The sequence below is a fragment of the Scyliorhinus torazame genome, chromosome 31 (genome assembly GCF_047496885.1).
Source record: "Scyliorhinus torazame isolate Kashiwa2021f chromosome 31, sScyTor2.1, whole genome shotgun sequence".
Lineage (NCBI taxonomy): Eukaryota > Metazoa > Chordata > Chondrichthyes > Carcharhiniformes > Scyliorhinidae > Scyliorhinus > Scyliorhinus torazame.
In genome coordinates, this window is record NC_092737.1 from 32,132,620 (window position 1) to 32,151,114 (window position 18,495).

At 51.6% G+C, this 18,495-nt stretch overlaps 1 protein-coding gene and 3 non-coding genes across 4 annotated transcripts in view; 1 reads left to right on the plus strand and 3 right to left on the minus strand.

The window, feature by feature from the left end:
- The window catches only part of LOC140404601 (uncharacterized), a 79,031-nt gene extending 61,216 nt beyond the window's left edge, over positions 1-17,815 (plus strand). The window contains exons 20-26 of the mRNA XM_072493201.1: positions 1,359-1,419; positions 2,546-2,606; positions 3,730-3,790; positions 6,286-6,346; positions 14,302-14,362; positions 16,126-16,186; positions 17,685-17,815. The gene's annotated coding sequence lies outside the window, so the exon portion shown is untranslated. The remainder of the gene's footprint in view (positions 1-1,358; positions 1,420-2,545; positions 2,607-3,729; positions 3,791-6,285; positions 6,347-14,301; positions 14,363-16,125; positions 16,187-17,684) is intronic.
- On the minus strand, positions 1,160-1,231 carry trnad-guc (transfer RNA aspartic acid (anticodon GUC)). The gene has a single exon. It is a non-coding gene; the product is annotated as a tRNA-Asp (tRNA).
- On the minus strand, positions 6,087-6,158 carry trnad-guc (transfer RNA aspartic acid (anticodon GUC)). Its single transcript has one exon. It is a non-coding gene; the product is annotated as a tRNA-Asp (tRNA).
- trnad-guc (transfer RNA aspartic acid (anticodon GUC)) lies at positions 15,927-15,998 on the minus strand. Its single transcript has one exon. It is a non-coding gene; the product is annotated as a tRNA-Asp (tRNA).
- Positions 17,816-18,495: the final 680 nt, after the last annotated feature.

Below are 18,495 nucleotides of genomic sequence, written 5' to 3' on the forward strand. Positions count from 1 at the left end.
GAGTCGAGGGAGCTCGATTGTGTCTAACCCTGTGCCTTACCTGTGCTGGGAGTGCTTGATGTGGGGCAGGTTAAAGGGAGGTTTACTCTGTAGCTACGCCCTTGCTGTACCTGTCCTGGGTGAGTTTGATGGGGACAGTGTAGAGGGAGCTTTACTCTGTATCTACTCCCGTGCTGTACCTGTCCTGGGAGTGTTTGATGGGGACAGTGTAGAGGGAGCTTTACTCTGTATCTAACCCCGTGCTGTTCCTGTCCTGGGAGTGTTTGATGGGGACAGTGTAGAGGGAGCTTTACTCTGTATGTACTCCCGTGCTGTACCTGTCCTGGGAGTGTTTGATGGGGACAGTGTAAAGGGAGCTTTACTCTGTATCTAACCCCGTGCTGTACCTGTCCTGGGAGTGTTTGATGGGGACAGCGTAGAGGGAGCTTGACTCTGTATCTAACCCCGGGCTGTACCTGTCCTGGGAGTGTTTCATGGCGATAGAGAGCAGACATATATTCTTTTTCGACGTCCAGTGCATTACATTTTTATGTCATAGATTATCAGAGAATTTACAGTGCAGAAGGAGGCCATTCGACCCATCGAGTCTGCACCGGCTCTTGGAAAGAGCACCCTTCCCAAGCCCACACCTCCGCCCTATCCCCCATAACCCAGTAACGCCACTGTTATAACCTGCCTACTTAGCATTGGCTGGGGACTAATGACTATCCCACAATTCTGTGGGAGTATGAGCTTCCCCAATGAGGGGGGCGGAGAAACCACCTGTAAACTCCTAGTATAAATAAAGCTGGCCAGTTCAGGAACCAGCAGGAAGGAGTATGTAGCAAGGGAAGTTACTGCTACTGTTATGTATATATGTTACAGTAAATAAATGTTCTTACTTTGTATCCTTAAAACTCGTGCTGGATTCTTCGTGGCCCTTACAAAAGCCACCCAACACTAAGGGCAATTTTGGATACTAAGGGCAATTTAGCATGGCCAATCCACCTAGCCTGCCCATCTTTGGACTGTGGGAGGAACCCGGAGGAAACCCACGCACACACGGGGAGAACGTGCAGACTCCGCACAGACAGTGCCCCAAGCCAGGAATCGAACATGGGACTCTGGAGCTGTGAAGCAATTGTGCTAACCACCATGCTACCGTGCTGCCCAAGCGTCATTCCTTGACCGGGAATCGAACCCGGGCCGCTGCGGTGACAGCACCGAATCCGAACCACTAGACCATCAGGGAAACTAATGTCACGTAATAAATAACTGCAGCAGGTGGTCTGGGAGGATGAGGTGTTTGTTTGGGATTGTGAAACGGCCGATTTACTCTTTTAGTTTACGATTAATCATTTTTTCTGATTTAATTGCAGGTTGGATTCAGCAAGAGGTGTGAAAATCAGCAGAAAACCTGACCGCACGGCTGTGTCACAGGTACGATGCTGACCATGTGATTGGTCTGTACTGGAGCCATCGCAATGGTACCTGCTCTTGTCCCATGAGCCTGTACTGCCAAAACGGCGGCTCAGAGTAACACACAGGCTCAGTCAAGGAAACAGCTGGTGTCTGACCCGTGACCCTGCTGCGCCAAAAGTAACTGGGACAAGTTCCGTAGTTGGCCCTGTGATTGCAGATTAAATTTATAGTGAGGAGGGAGGGTACTAACTGCCCCCTGTGCGTGACTGTTAACAGTGAGGGTAACATGGCGGGAGAATGATCCTGATAATGTTTGACCAGCGGATGGATCTGTTGAAACCTCGTGTTGTTTGAACCTCCTGGTGTGAAATCCAATGGGAGTCTAGGAATAAGATTTCCCCCCTCGAGAGCCTGACTTTGATCACAGAAAGTCCCGCACTGTCGAAGGAGCGTCTTGTAGCAATTTGGCAATGAAGAATTCTGGACAGGAGTAGAGGGAGCTCGATTGTGTCTAACCCTGTGCCTTACCTGTGCTGGGAGTGCTTGATGTGGGGCAGATTAAAGGGAGGTTTACTCTGTATCTACGCCCTTGCTGTACCTATCCTGGGTGTTTTTGATTGGGACAGTGTAGAGGGAGCTTTCCTCTGTATCTAACCCCGTGCTGTACCTGTCCTGGGAGTGTTTGATGGGGACAGTGTAGAGGGAGCTTTCCTCTGTATCTAACCCCGTGCTGTACCTGTCCTGGGAGTGTTTGATGGGGACAGTGTAGAGGGAGCTTTCCTCTGTATCTAACCCTGTGCTGCACCTGTCCTGGGAGTGTTTGATGGGGACTGTGTAGAGGGAGCTTTACTCTGTATCTAACCCCGTGCTGTACCTGTCCTGGGAGTGTTTGATGTGGACAGTGTCGAGCGAGCTTTACTCTGTATCTAACCCCGTGCTGTACCTGTCCTGGGAGTGTTTGATGGGGGCAGTGTCGAGGGAGCCTTACTTTTATTTTTCGACGTCCAGTGCATTACATTTTTAGATCAGGTAATAAATAACTGCAGCAGGTGGTCTGGGAGGATGAGGTGTTTGTTTGGGATTGTGAAAGGGCCGATTTACTCTTTTAGTTTATGATTAATCATTTTTTCTGATTTAATTGCAGGTTGGATTCAGCAACAGGTGTGAAAATCAGCAGAAAACCTGACCGCACGGCCATGTCACAGGTACGATGCTGACCATGTGATTGGTCTGTACTGGAGCCATCGCAATGGTACCTGCTCTTGTCCCATGAGTCTGTACTGCCAAAACGGCGGCTCAGAGTAACGCACAGGCTCAGTCAAGGAAACAGCTGGTGTCTACCCCGTGACCCTGCTGCGCCAAAAGTAACTGGGACAAGTTCCGTAGTTGGCCCTGTGATTGCAGATTACATTTACAGTGAGGAGGGAGGGTACTAACTGCCCCCTGTGCGTGACTGTGAACAGTGAGGGTAACATGGCGGGAGAATGATCCTGATTAATGTTTGACCAGCGGGTGGATCTGTTGAAACCTCATGCTGATTTTAACCTCCAGGTGTGAAATCCAATGGGAGTCTAGGAATAAGATTTCCCCCCTCGAGAGCCTGACTTTGATCACAGTAAGTCCCGCACTGACGAAGGAGCGTCTCGTCGCAATTTGGCAATGAAGAATTCTTGACAGGAGTAGAGGGAGCTCGATTGTGTCTAACCCTGTGCCTTACCTGTTCTGGGAGTGATTGATGTGGGGCAGGTGAAAGGGAGCTTTACTCTGTATCTCACCCCGTGCTGTACCTGTCCTGGGAGTGTTTGATGGGGACAGTGTAGAGGGAGCTTTACTCTGTATAGAACCCCGTGTTGTACCTGTCCTGGGAGTGTTTGATGGGGACAGTGTACAGGGAGCTTTACTCTGTATCTAACCCTGTGCTGTACCTGTCCTGGGAGTGTTTGATGGGGACAGTGTAGAGGGAGCTTTACTCTGTATCTAACCCTGTGTTGTACCTGTCCTGGGAGTGTTTGATGGGGACAGTGGAGAGTGAGCTTTACTCTGGATCTAACCCCGTGCTGTACCTGTCCTGAGAGGGTTTGATATAAACAATGTAGAGGGAGCATTACTCTGTATCTAAACCCGTGCTGTGCCTGTCCTCGGAGTGTTTGATGCCTGTCGTGAGCAGAAAAATGTTATTTTCCGACGCGCAATGCATTACATTTTTATATCAGGTAATAAATAACTACAGCTGGCGGTGTGGGAGGATGAGGTGTTTGTTTGGGATTGTGAAACGGCCGATTTACTCTGTTAGTTTACGATTAATCATTTTTTCTGATTTAATTGCAGGTTGGATTCAGCAACAGGTGTGAAAATCAGCAGAAAACCTGACCGCACGGCCGTGTCACAGGTACGATGCTGACCATGTGATTGGTCTGTACTGGAGCCATCGCAATGGTACCTGCTCTTGTCCCATGAGTCTGTACTGCCAAAACGGCGGCTCAGAGTAACACACAGGCTCAGTCAAGGAAACAGCTGGTGTCTGACCCGTGACCCTGCTGCGCCAAAAGTAACTGGGACAAGTTCCGTAGTTGGCCCTGTGATTGCAGATTAAATTCATAGTGAGGAGGGAGGGTACTAACTGCCCCTTGTGCGTGACTGTGAACAGTGAGGGTAACATGGCGGGAGAATGATCCTGATAATGTTTGACCAGCGGATGGATCTGTTGAAATCTCGTGTTCATTTGAACCTCCTGGTGTGAAATCCAATGGGAGTCTAGGAATAGGATTCCCCCCTCGAAAGCCTGACTTTGATCACAAAGTCCCGCACTGTCGAAGGAGCGTCTCGTCGCAATTTGGCAATGAAGAATTCTTGACAGGAGTAGAGGGAGCTCGATTGTGTCTAACCTGTGCCTTACCTGTTCTGGGAGTGCTTGATGTGGGGCAGGTGAAAGGGAGGTTTACTCTGTATCTAACCCCGTGCTGTACCTGTCCTGGGAGTGTTTGATGGGGACAGGGTAGAGAGAGCTTTACTCTGTATCTAACCCCGTGCTGTACCTGTCCTGGGAGTGTTTGATGGGGACAGTGTAGAGGGAGCTTTACTCTGTATCTAACCCCGTGCTGTACATGTGGGAATATTTGATGGGGACAGTGTAGAGGAAGCTTTACTCTGTATCTAACCCCGTGCTGTACGTGTCCTGGGAGTGTTTGATGGGGTCAGTGGAGAGGGAGCTTTACTCTGTATCTAACCCCGTGCTGCACCTGTCCTGGGAGTGTTTGATGGGGACAGTAGAGGGAGCTTTACTCTGTATCTAACTCCGTGCTGCACCTGTCCAGGGAGTGTTTGATGTGGACAGTATAGAGGGAGCTTTACTCTGCATCTCACCCCGTGCTGTAGCAGTGTTTGATGGGGACAGTGTAGAGGGAGCTTTACTCTGTATCTAACTCCGTGCTGTACCTGTCCTGGGAGTGTTTGATGGGGACAGTGTAGAGGGAGCGTTACTTTGTTTCAAACCGCGTGCTGTACCTGTCCTGGGAGTGTTTGATGGGGACAGTGTAGAGGGAGCTTTCCTCTGTATCTAACCCCGTGCTGTACATGTGGGAATATTTGATTGGGACAGTGGAGAGGGAGCTTTACTCTGTATCTAACCCTGTGCTGTACATGTGGGATTATTTGATTGGGACAGTGGAGAGGGAGCTTTACTCTGTATCTAACCCCGAGCTGTACCTGTCCTGGGTGTGTTTGATTGGGACAGTGTAGAGGGAGCTTTACTCTGTATCTAACCCCATGCTGTACCTGTCCTGGGAGTGTTTGAAGGGGACAGTGCAAAGTGAGCTTTACTCACTATCTAACCCCGTGCTGTACCTGTCCTGGGAGTGTTTGATGGGGACAGTGTAGAGGGAGATTTCCTCTGTATCTAACCCCGTGCGGTAGCAGTGTTTGAAGGGGACAGTGTAGAGTGAGCTTTACCCTGTACCTAACCCTGTGATGTACCTGTCCTCGGAGTGTTTGATGGCGATAGCGAGCAGACATATATTCTTTTTTGACGTCCAGTGCATTACATTTTTATGTCATAGATTATCAGAGAATTTACAGTGCAGAAGGAGGCCATTTGACCCATCGAGTCTGCACCGTCTCTTGGAAAGAGCACCCGACCCAAGCCCACACCTCCGCCCTATCCCCCATAACCCAGTAACGCCACTGTTATAACCTGCCTACTTAGCATTGGCTGGGGACTAATGACTATCCCACAATTCTGTGGGAGTATGAGCTTCCCCAATGAGGGGGGCGGAGAAACCACTAGTAAACTCCTAGTATAAATAAAGCTGGCCAGTTCAGGAACCAGCAGGAAGGAGTGTGTAGCAAGGGAAGTTACTGCTACTGTTATGTATATATGTTATAGTAAATAAATGTTCTTACTTTGTATCCTTAAAACTCGTGCTGGATTCTTCGTGGCCCTTACAAAAGCCACCCAACACTAAGGGCAATTTTGGATACTAAGGGCAATTTAGCATGGCCACTCCACCTAGCCTGCCCATCTTTGGACTGTGGGAGGAACCCGGAGCACCCGGAGGAAACCCACGCACACACGGGGAGAACGTGCAGACTCCGCACAGACAGTGACCCAAGCCAGGAATCGAACATGGGACTCTGGAGCTGTGAAGCAATTGTGCTAACCACCATGCTACCGTGCTGCCCAAGCGTCATTCCTTGACCGGGAATCGAACCCGGGCCGCGGCGGTGACAGCACCGAATCCGAACCACTAGACCATCAGGGAAACTAATGTCACGTAATCAATAACTGCAGCAGGTGGTCTGGGAGGATGAGGTGTTTGTTTGGGATTGTGAAACGGCCGATTTACTCTGTTAGTTTACGATTAATCATTTTTTCTGATTTAATTGCAGGTTGGATTCAGCAAGAGGTGTGAAAATCAGCAGAAAACCTGACCGCACGGCCGTGTCACAGGTACGATGCTGACCATGTGATTGGTCTGTACTGGAGCCATCGCAATGGTACCTGCTCTTGAGTAACACACAGGCTCAGTCAAGGAAACAGCTGGTGTCTGACCCGTGACCCTGCTGCGCCAAAAGTAACTGGGACAAGTTCCGTAGTTTGCCCTGTGATTGCAGATTACATTTATAGTGAGGAGGGAGGGTACTAACTGCCCCCTGTGCGTGACTGTTAACAGTGAGGGTAACATGGCGGGAGAATGATCCTGATAATGTTTGACCAGCGGATGGATCTGTTGAAACCTCGTGTTGTTTGAACCTCCTGGTGTGAACTCCAATAGGAGTCTAGGAATAAGATTTCCCCCCTTCGAGGGCCTGACTTTGATCACAGAAAGTCCCGCACTGTCGAAGGAGCGTCTTGTAGCAATTTGGCAATGAAGAATTCTGGACAGGAGTAGAGGGAGCTCGATTGTGTCTCACCCTGTGCTGGGAGTGCTTGATGTGGGGCAGGTTAAAGGGAGGTTTACTCATTATCTAACCCCGTGCTGTACCTGTCCTGGGAGTGTTTGATGGGAACAGTGTAGAGGGAGCTTTACTCTGTATCTAACCCCGTGCTGTCCCTGTCCTGGGAGTGTTTGATTGGGACAGTGTAGAGGGAGCATTACTCTGTATCCAACCCCGTGCTGTACCTGTCCTGGGAGTGTTTGATGGGGACAGTGTAGAGGGAGCTTTACTCATCTAACCCCGTGCTGTACCTGTCCTGGGAGTGATTGATGGGAACAGTGTAGAGGGAACTTTACTCTGTATCTAACCCCGTGCTGTAGCAGTGTTTGATGGGGACAGTGTAGAGGGAGCATTACTTTGTTTCAAACCCCGTGCTGTACCTGTCCTTGGAGTGTTTGATGGGGACAGTGTAGAGGGAGCTTTACTCTGTATCTAACCCCGTGCTGTCCCTGTCCTGGGAGTGTTTGATTGGGACAGTGTAGAGGGAGCATTACTCTGTATCCAACCCCGTGCTGTACCTGTCCTGGGAGTGTTTGATGGGGACAGTGTAGAGGGAGCTTTACTCATTATCTAACCCCGTGCTGTACCTGTCCTGGGAGTGATTGATGGGAACAGTGTAGAGGGAACTTTACTCTGTATCTAACCCCGTGCTGTAGCAGTGTTTGATGGGGACAGTGTAGAGGGAGCATTACTTTGTTTCAAACCCCGTGCTGTACCTGTCCTTGGAGTGTTTGATGGGGACAGCGTAGAGGGAGCTTTCCTCTGTATCTAACCCCATGCTGTACCTGTCTTGGGAGTGTTTGATGGGGACAGTGTCGAGTGAGCTTTACTCTGTGTAGGGCACAAAGACTCACGAGAGACGAATAGAGATGAAGTCGATGAGGCTTTATTAAGCGTGACTTGTTCCCCGCAGTTCAGCAACAGACTGGCCTACGGGGGAGAACTCCTGGTTCTTATACTCCGCCTTCAGGGCGGAGCTAGAGATCAACAGCCAACCAGGACCCGGGATCTGTCAGCCAATGACATCACGGCTTCACAGTCCCACATGACCCCTAATGCATACTACCACATTCACCCCTTGTTAAAAATTAACCCGGCGGGGTGGTGCTTCGCATGGTGGTAGGTGTTTACAAGGCTGGTCGTGGGAGGAAAAACTTTTGCATGTCATCACAGTGCCCTACACTGCTATGTACAGGGTTTTTTGGTTTTGGACTATTTACAGTATTCGTAAGTGGGAAAAGGGAAAAAAATTCTCGTTAAAGTCCACAACATTCTAGTGTTACACCGATGCCACAAGTCGGTCAGGCGGTCTGGTCGTCCTTGTCGAAACGCCTCAGCCCCGGTGGTGGTGGTGCTTGTTCCAGTGTTGTCGTCTCCGGGAGCTTTACGGTTTCTGCTTCAGCTTCACTTCTGGTCGGACCTGGGAGGAGGACCGATCCTCCCGGGAAGGGGGCTGTCGCGGGGTGCGCCGGTGGCAGGGAGGGGGTGATTGGTGTCGGGGGGGGGGGCGGTGTGCGTGTTGCCGGCGGGCGCCAGATCTCGCAGGGAGACCGTGTCCTGTCGGCCGTCGGGGTACTCCACGTAGGCGTACTGCGGGTTCGCGTGGAGGAGGTGAACCCTCTCGACCAATGGGTCCGACTTGTGCGCTCGCACATGTTTCCGGAGCAAGATGGGACCTGGGGCCGCCAGCCAGGTCGGCAGCGACGTTCCAGAGGAGGACTTCCTGGGGAAGACAAGGAGGCGCTCATGAGGCGTTTGGTTAGTGGTGGTACACAGTAGCGACCGGATGGAGTGGAGGGCGTCCGGGAGGACCTCCTGCCACTGTGAAACTGGGAGATCCCTGGACCGTAGGGCCAGTAGGACGGTCTTCCAGACTGTGCCGTTCTCCCTCTCTACTTGCCCGTTCCCCCGGAGGTTGTAGCTGGTCGTCCTGCTCGAGGCTATACCCTTGCTGAGCAGGAACTGGCGCAGCTCGTCACTCATGAAGGAGGACCCCCTGTCGCTATGGACTTTTGCGGGGCAACCGAACAGTGTGAATATGGTGTTAAGGGCTTTAATGACTGTGGCTGCTGTCATCGGTGAGCCTAACGTCTGTAGTAGGTAAGTTGCTAGAAGGTATTCTGAGAGACAGGATCTACAAGCATTTAGAGAGGCAAGGACTGATTCGGGGCAGTCAGCATGGCTTTGTGCGTGGAAAATCATGTCTCACAAATTTGATTGAGTTTTTTGAGGGAGTGACCAAGAAGGTAGATGAGGGCAGTGCAGTAGACGTTGTCTACATGGACCTTAGCAAAGCCTTTGACAAGGTACAGCATGGTAGGTTGTTGCAGAAGGTTAAAGCTCACGGGATCCAGGGTGAGGTTGCCAATTGGATTCAAAATTGGCGGGACGACAGAAGGCAGAGGGTGGTTGTAGAGGGTTGTTTTTCAAACTGGAGGCCTGTGACCAGTGGTGTGCCTCAGGGATCGGTGCTGGGTCCACTGTTATTTGTGATTTATATTAATGATTTGGATGAGAATTTAGGAGGCATGGTTAGTAAGTTTGCAGATGACACCAAGATTGGTGGCACAGTGGATAGTGAAGAAGGTTATCTAGGATTGCAACGGGATCTTGACCAATTGGGCCAGTGGGCCGACGAATGGCAGATGGAGTTTAATTTAGATAAATGTGAGGTGATGCATTTTGGCATATCGAATCAGGCCAGGACCTACTCAGTTAATGGTATGGCGTTGGGGAGAGTTATAGAACAAAGAGATCTAGGAGTACAGGTTCATAGCTCCTTGAAGGTGGAGTCGCAGGTGGACAGGGTGGTGAAGAAGGCATTCGGCATGCTTGGTTTCATTGGTCAGAACATTGAATATAGGAGTTGGGACGTCTTGTTGAAGTTGTACAAGACATTGGTACGGCCACACTTGGAATACTGTGTGCAGTTCTGGTCACCCTATTATAGAAAGGATATTATTAAACTAGAAAGAGTGCAGAAAAGATTTACTAGGATGTTGCCGGGACTTGATGGTTTGAGTTATAAGGAGAGGCTGGATAGACTGGGACTTTTTTCCCTGGAGCGTAGGAGGCTTAGGGGTGATGTTATAGAGGTCTATAAAATAATGAGGGGCATAGATAAGGTAGATAGTCAACATCTTTTCCCAAAGGTAGGGGAGTCTAAAACTAGAGGGCATAGGTTTAAGGTGAGAGGGGAGAGATTCAGAAGGGCCCAGAGGGGCAATTTCTTCACTCGGAGGGTAGTGAGTGTCTGGAATGGGCTGCCAGAGGTAGTAGTAGAGGCGGGTACAATTGTGTCTTTCAAAAAACATTTAGATAGTTACATGGGTAAGATGGGTATAGAGGGTTATGGGCCAAGTGCGGGCAACTGGGACTAGCTTAATGGTAAAAACTGGGCGGCATGGACTGGTTGGGCCGAAGGGCCTGTTTCCATGCTGTAAACTTCTATGATTCTATGTCAGGGCAGGGGATGGCGAAGGGGAAACTGGAGTACTCGTCCACCATGTTCAGGAAGTATGTGTTGCGGTCGGTGGAGGGGAGGGGCCCTTTGAAATCCAGACTGAGGCGTTCAAAAGGACGGGAGGCCTTGATCAGGTGCGCACTATCCGGCCTGAAAAAATGCGGTTTGCACTCTGCGCAGATGTGGCAGTTCCTTGTGACTGTACGGACCTCCTCCATGGAGTAGGGGAGGTTGCAGGACTTTATAAAATGGTAGAACCGAGTGACCCCCGGGTGGCAGAGGTCCTCGTGGAGGGTTTGGAGACGGTTAATTTGTGCGTTGGCACATGTGCCGCGGGATAGGGCATCGGACGGCTCGTTCAGATTTCCGGGACGGTACAAGATCTCATAGTTGAAGGTGGAGAGCTCGATCCTCCACCTTAAGATCTTGTCATTTTTAATTTTGCCCCGCTGTGCATTATCGAACATGAAAGCTACTGACCGTTGGTCAGTGAGGAGAGTGAATCTCCTGCCGGCCAGGTAATGCCTCCAATGTCGCACAGCTTCCACTATGGCTTGGGCTTCCTTTTCCACTGAGGAGTGGCGGATTTCTGAGGCGTGGAGGGTTCGGGAGAAAAAGGCCACGGGTCTGCCCGCTTGGTTAAGGGTGGCCGCTAGAGCTACATCGAGGCGTCGCTCTCGACCTGGAAGGGGAGGGACTCGTCGATGGCGCGCAGCGTGGCCTTTGCGATATCCGCTTTGATGCGGCTGAAGGCCTGGCAAGCCTCTGTCGACAGAGGGAAGGTCGTGGTCTGTATTAGGGGGCGGGCCTTGTCTGCGTACTGGGGGACCCACTGGGCGTAATATGAAAAGAACCCCAGGCAGCGTTTTAGGGCTTTGGAGCAGTGAGGGAGGGGGAATTCCATGAGGGGGCGCATACGTTCGGGGTCGGGGCCTATTATCCCATTGCGCACTACATATCCCAAGATGGTCTGTTTGTGCTAAAAACGCACTTGTCCTCGTTGTATGTGAGGTTCAAGGCTTTAGCGGTCTGGAGGAATTTTTGGAGGTTGGCGTCGTGGTCCTGCTGATCGTGGCCGCAGATGGTTACGTTGTCGAGATACGGGAACGTGGCCTGCAACCCGTGTTGATCAACCATTCGGTCCATCTCTCGTTGGAAGACCGAGACCCCGTTTGTGACGCCAAATGGGACCCTTAGGAAGTGGTATAATCGCCCGTCTGCCCCGAAGGCTGTGTACAGGGCAGCACGGTAGCCTTGTGGATAGCACAATTGCTTCACAGCTCCAGGGTCCCAGGTTCGATTCCGGCTTGGGTCACTCTGTGCGGAGTCTGCACATCCTCCTCGTGTGTGCGTGGGTTCCCTCCGGGTGCTCCGGTTTCCTTCCACAGTCCAAAGATGTGCAGGTTAGGTGGATTGGCCATGATAAATTGCCCTTAGTGTCCAAAATTGCCCTTGGTGTTGGGTGGGGTTACTGGGTTATGGGGATAGAGTGGCGGTGTTGACCTTGGGTAGGGTGCTCTTTCCAAGAGCCGGTGCAGACTCGATGGGCTGAATGGCCTCCTTCTGCACTGTAAATTCTATGTATCTATGTACTTGCGGTCACTTGGGCGGATGGGGAGCTGATGGTAGGCGGACTTGAGGTCCACGGTGGAGAAGACCTTATATTGGGCAATCCGATTTACCATGTCGGATATTCGGGGGCGAGGGTACGCATCTAACTGTGTGTACCTGTTGATGGTCTGGCTATAGTCTATGACCATCCTTTGCTTCTCCCCTGTCTTTACTACTACCACCTGTGCTCTCCAGGGACCATTGCTGGCCTGGATTATGCCCTCTAGTAGCCGCTGGACTTCGGACCGAATGAATGTCCGGTCCTGGGCGCTGCATCGTCTGCTCCTCGTGGCGACGGGTTTGCAATCCGGGGTGAGGTTTGCAAACAAGGATGGGGGCTCAACGTTGAGGGTTGCGAGGCCGCAGATAGTGAGTGGGGGTATTGGGCCGCCGAATTTGAAAGTTAGGCTCTGCAGATTGCACTGGAAGTCTAATCCCAGTAATGTGGGCGCGCAGAGTTGGGGAAGGACGAAGAACCTGTAGTTTTTAAACTCCCTCCCTTGCACCGTTAGGGTCACTATGCAGAACCCTTTGATCTGTACGGAGTGGGATCCTGCAGCTAGGGAAATCTTTTGTGCGCTGGGACGGATGGTCAAAAAACAGCGTCTTGCCGTGTCGGGGTGGATGAAGCTTTCTGTGCTCCCGGAGTCGACCAGGCATGGTGTCTCGTGCCCGTTGATCAGCACCGTTGTTGTCGTCGTCTGGAGCGTCCGGGGCCGTGCTTGGTCCAGCGTCATTGAGGCCAGACGTGGTCGTAGTGCTTCAGCGTCTTCCTCGAACCCCGTGGAGCCGTCTGCTGGGGTCCATTGTTGCCGTCCAAGATGGCGGCGGGGGTGAACAAAATGGCTGCCCCCATGCATCGCACATGGCTGGGGTGTCAGAAGATGGCGGCGGGGGTGGACAAAATGGCCGCCCCCATGCGTCGCACAGGGCTGGGGGGGTCCCAAGATGGCGGCGCCCCTCCTCCCCTCGTGGTGGCCGGGACCCAAAATGGCTGCGCCTGCGGGTCGCACATGGGGCGCTGGGAGGTTGGGGAGCGTTAGAAACGCACAGGACTCCTTCTCCGGGGACAGCGGCGACCTCCCGGGACCGGCACACAGCCGCGAAATGGCCCTTTTTCCCGCAGCTCTTGCAAATCGCTGCGCGGGCCGGGCAGCGCTGCCGGGGGTGTTTCGCCTGGCCGCAGAAATAGCAGCGGGCTCCCCCGGGACGACTTGGCGTCTGAACCGCGCAAGCCTGTGTGGTGGGGGGGGGGGGGGGGGGTTTGTCGCGACGGGGGTCCACGGAGCCCAAGGGGCTGCCGCGCGGTCGGGGCCGTAGGCGCGGGCGTTTCGCGCGGCCACATCTAGTGAGGCTGCAAGGGCCCGTGCCTCAGAGTCCTAGCGACTCTTTTTATAAAAGTCTTTGGCGGATTTGGGGAGAGTTCATACCAGCCACGAACGCAACGCGAATTAACATGTCCGTGTGTTCGATCGCGTTTACCGGCGGGCAGCTGCAGGCTCGTCCCAAAATTAGCAGTGCGGCGTAGAATTCGTCTAGCAATTCTCCGGGACTTTGCCGTCTCGTTGCGAGTTGGTAGCGTGCGTAGACCTGGTTCACTGGGCGAACATAGATGCTCTTTAGTGCTGCGAACGCCGTCTGGAAATCCTCTGCGTCTTCGATGAGAGGGAAAATCTCCGGGCTTACCCTCGAGTGCAGGACCTGTAGTTTCTGGTCTTCTGTGACCCGGCCGGGGGCCGTTCGGAGGTATGCTTCGAAACAAGTCTGCCAGTGTTTAAAAACTGCTGCTGAGTTCACTGCGTGGGGGCTGATCCTCAGGCATTCCGGGATGATCCTGAGCTCCATAGTCCTTTAAGCACGCTTAATAAATTGTAGCGCACAAAGACTCACGAGAGACGAATAGAGATGAAGTCGATGAGGCTTTATTAAGCGTGACTTGTTCCCCGCAGTTCAGCAACAGACTGGCCTGCGGGGGAGAACTCCTGGTTCTTATACTCCGCCTTCAGGGCGGAGCTAGAGATCAACAGCCAACCAGGACCCGGGATCTGTCAGCCAATGACATCACAGCTTCACAGTCACACATGACCCCTAATGCAGACTACCACACTCTGTATCTAACCCCGTGCTGTACCTGTCCTGAGAGGGTTTGATATAAACAATGTAGAGGGAGCATTACTCTGTGTCTAAACCCGTGCCGTGCCTGTCCTCGGAGTGTTTGATGCCTGTCGTGAGCAGAAAAATGTTATTTTTCGACGCCCAATGCGTTACATTTTTATATCATGTAGTATATAACTACAGCAGGCGGTGTGGGGGATGAGGTGTTTGATTGGGATTGTGAAATGGCCGATTTACTCTTAGTTTACGATTAATCATTTTTTCTGATTTAATTGCAGGTTGGATTCAGCAACAGGTGTGAAAATCTGCAGACATCCTGACAGCATGGCCGTGTCACAGGTACGATGCTGACCATGTGATTGGTCTGTACTGGAGCCATCGCCACTGTACCTGCTCTTGTCCCATGAGCCTGTACTGCCAAATTGGCGGCTCAGAGGAACACAGACTCAGTAAAGGCAACAGCTGGTGTCTGACCCGTGACCCTGCTGCGCCAGAAGTAACTGTGACAAGTTCTGTAGTTGGCCCTGTGATTGCAGATTATATTTACAGTGAGGAGGGAGGGTACTAACTGCCCCCTGTGCGTGACTGTTAACAGTGAGGGTAACATGGCGGGAGAATGATCCTGATAATGTTTGACCAGTGGATGGATCTGTTGAAACCTTGTGTTGGTTGAACCTCCTTGTGTGAAATCCAATGGGAGTCGAGGAATAAGATTCCCCCCTCGAGAGCTTGACTTTGATCACAGAAAGTCCCGCACTGTCGAAGGAGAGTCTCGTAGCAATTTGGCAATGAAGAATTCTGGACAGGTGTCGAGGGAGCTCGATTGTGTCTAACCCTGTGCCTTACCTGTGCTGGGAGTGCTTGATGTGGGGCAGGTTAAAGGGAGGTTTACTCTGTATCTAACCCTGTGCTGCACCTGTCCTGGGAGTGTTTGATGGGGACAGTGTGGAGGGAGCTTTACTCTATCTAACCCCGTGCTGTACCTGTCCTGGGAGTGTTTGAAGGGGACAGTGTAGAGGGAGCTTTACTCTGTATCTAACCCTGTGATGTACCTGTCCTGGGAGTGTTTGATGGGGACAGTGTAGAGTGAGCTTTACCCTGTACCTAACCGCGTGCTGTACCTGTCCTGGGAGTGTTTGAAGGGGACAGTGTAGAGTGAGCTTTACCCTGAACCTAACCCTGTGATGTACCTGTCCTAGGAGTGTTTGATGGCGATAGAGAGCAGACATATATTCTTTTTCGACGTCCAGTGCATTACATTTTTATGTCATAGATTATCAGCGAATTTACAGTGCAGAAGGAGGCCATTCGACCCATCGAGTGTGCACCGGCTCTTGGAAAGAGCACCCTACCCAAGCCCACACCTCCGCCCTATCCCCCATAACCCAGTAACGCCACTGTTATAACCTGCCTACTTAGCATTGGCTGGGGACTAATGACTATCCCACAATGCTGTGGGAGTATGAGCTTCCCCAATGAGGGGGGCGGAGAAACCACTAGTAAACTCCTAGTATAAATAAAGCTGGCCAGTTCAGGAACCAGTAGGAAGGAGTGTGTAGCAAGGGAAGTTACTGCTACTGTTATGTATATATGTTATAGTAAATAAATGTTCTTACTTTGTATCCTTAAAACTCGTGCTGGATTCTTCGTGGCCCTTACAAAAGCCACCCAACACTAAGGGCAATTTTGGATACTAAGGGCAATTTAGCACGGCCAATCCACCGAGCCTGCCCATCTTTGGACTGTGGGAGGAACCCGGAGCACCCGGAGGAAACCCACGCACACACGGGGAGAACGTGCAGACTCCGCACAGACAGTGACCCAAGCCATGAATCGAACATGGGACTCTGGAGCTGTGAAGCAATTGTGCTAACCACCATGCTACCGTGCTGCCCAAGCGTCATTCCTTGACCGGGAATCGAACCCGGGCCGCGGCGGTGACAGCACCGAATCCGAACCACTAGACCATCAGGGAAACTAATGTCACGTAATAAATAACTGCAGCTGGTGGTCTGGGAGGATGAGGTGTTTGTTTGGGATTGTGAAACGGCCGATTTACTCTGTTAGTTTACGATTAATCATTTTTTCTGATTTAATTGCAGGTTGGATTCAGCAAGAGGTGTGAAAATCAGCAGAAAACCTGACCGCACGGCCGTGTCACAGGTACGATGCTGACCATGTGATTGGTCTGTACTGGAGCCATCGCAATGGTACCTGCTCTTGTCCCATGAGTCTGTACTGCCAAAACGGCGGCTCAGAGTAACACACAGGCTCAGTCAAGGAAACAGCTGGTGTCTGACCCGTGACCCTGCTGCGCCAAAAGTAACTGGGACAAGTTCCGTAGTTGGCCCTGTGATTGCAGATTAAATTTATAGTGAGGAGGGAGGGTACTAACTGCCCCCCCGTGCGTCACTGTGAACAGTGAGGGTAACATGGCGGGAGAATGATCCTGATAATGTTTGACCAGCGGATGGATCTGTTGAAACCTTGTGTTGTTTGAACCTCCTGGTGTGAAATCCAATGGGAGTCTAGGAATAAGATTTCCCCCCTCGAGAGCCTGACTTTGATCACAGAAAGTCCCGCACTGTCGAAGGAGCGTCTTGTAGCAATTTGGCAATGAAGAATTCTGGACAGGAGTAGAGGGAGCTCGATTGTGTCTCACCCTGTGCCTTCCCTGTGCTGGGAGTGCTTGATGTGGGGCAGGTTAAAGGGAGGTTTACTCTGTATCTACGCCCTTGCTGTACTTGTCCTGGGTGTGTTTGATGGGGACAGTGTGGAGGGAGCATGACTCTTTATTTAACCCCGTGCTGTACCTTTCCTGGGAGTGTTTGATGGGGACAGTGTAGAGGGAGCTTTACTCTGTATCTAACCCCGTGCTGTACCTGTCCGGGGAGTGTTTGATGGGGACAGTGTAGAGAGAGCTTTACTCTGTATCTAACCCCGTGCTGTACCTGTCCTGGGAGTGTTTGATGGGGACAGTGCAGAGGGAGCTTTACTCTGTATCTAACCCCGTGCTGTACCTGTCCGGGGAGTGTTTGATGGGGACAGTGTAGAGGGAGCTTTACTCTGTATCTAACCCCGTGCTGTACCTGTCCTGGGAGTGTTTGATGGGGACAGTGTAGAGGGAGATTTACTCTGTATCTAACCCCGTGCTGGACCTGTCCTGGGAGTGTTTGATGGGGACAGTGTCGTGGGAGCTTTACTCTACATCTAACCCCGTGCCGTACCTGTCCTGGGAGTGTTTGATGGGGACAGTGTAGAGGGAGCTTTACTCTGTATCTAACTCCGTGCTGTGCCTGTCCTGGGAGTGTTTGATGGGGACAGTGTAGAGGGAGCTTTACTCTGTATCTAACACTGTGCTGTACCTGTTCTGGGAGGTAATAGCATTTTTTTAACATAAATCTCGAGTTCCCACTTTATTATTTCCAATTAAGGGGCAATTTAGCGTGGTCAATCCACCTACTCTGCACATCTTTGGGTTGAGGAGGTGAAACCCACGCAGACACGGGGAGAATGTGCAAACTCCACACGGACAGTGACCCAGAGCCGGGATCGAATCTGGGACCTCAGCACCGTGAGGCAGCAGTGCTCACCGCTCGCCCGGGTGTCCTGAAATTGTGATCGGTGCTCTTTCAATGCAAACTTTGTTCTTGTCCCGCAGAAACCGTTTTCTGTTCGTTTGTGGAGCTGTGTCTGGAATTCTGGGAACGCCTGACAATGATGTCCACCTCCCTGGATCAATAGTGGAGTCTGTGCCTTCCCCGTCTTGTAATTAAAATGGAATTCAACAGATTTGTGTCTTGATTGCATTGTGCCTTCCGAGTTCATTGTTTCTCTGTCTTTCGTTGTTTCTGTCCGGTCACTGCTACACATCGTCATAGCAGCTCCAGCTCGTGTCTGTGACTGGCAACTCTCATCGGCGGTTGTCAGATCAGGTCTGGCTGCGTCGTGCCCTTTTCAGGGACGAAATGTGCAAGCGTGCCTTGTCTGGCCAACGTGGGACCCACTGCAATGTGGTTCACACTTGACCAGCCCCCAATGGCTGATTGAGACACTGATGAGGGCACAGGTTGCCCCCCGCCCCCTGCCCACAGACCCTGGTAATGACAGTGCGAAAACCTCCGTAGGAACCTGTAAAATTCCAACAGTATTTCCAAGTTGGGGGGAATTGCCTCTCGTGGTGAAGCTTTGCCAGTGAGAGGGAGTGGGAATGGTGACCGCATTCTCTGCGTTTATTGGAGGAGGGAGGAAGCAATAAACCAGGAACCTACAGGCTGACCAATGACTGAATTTTTCATAGGGGACCAGGTGTGTCTGAGGGAAATGCATTTGATGTCATCACTTGGACTTCAGCAAGGCTTTTGATAAGGTTCCACATGGGAGACTGATCGCGGAGGAAATGGGTTCCAAGGGAATTTGGTAAATTGGATCCAGAATTGGCTGATCAGTGGCAAATGCAGTTCAATCTGGAA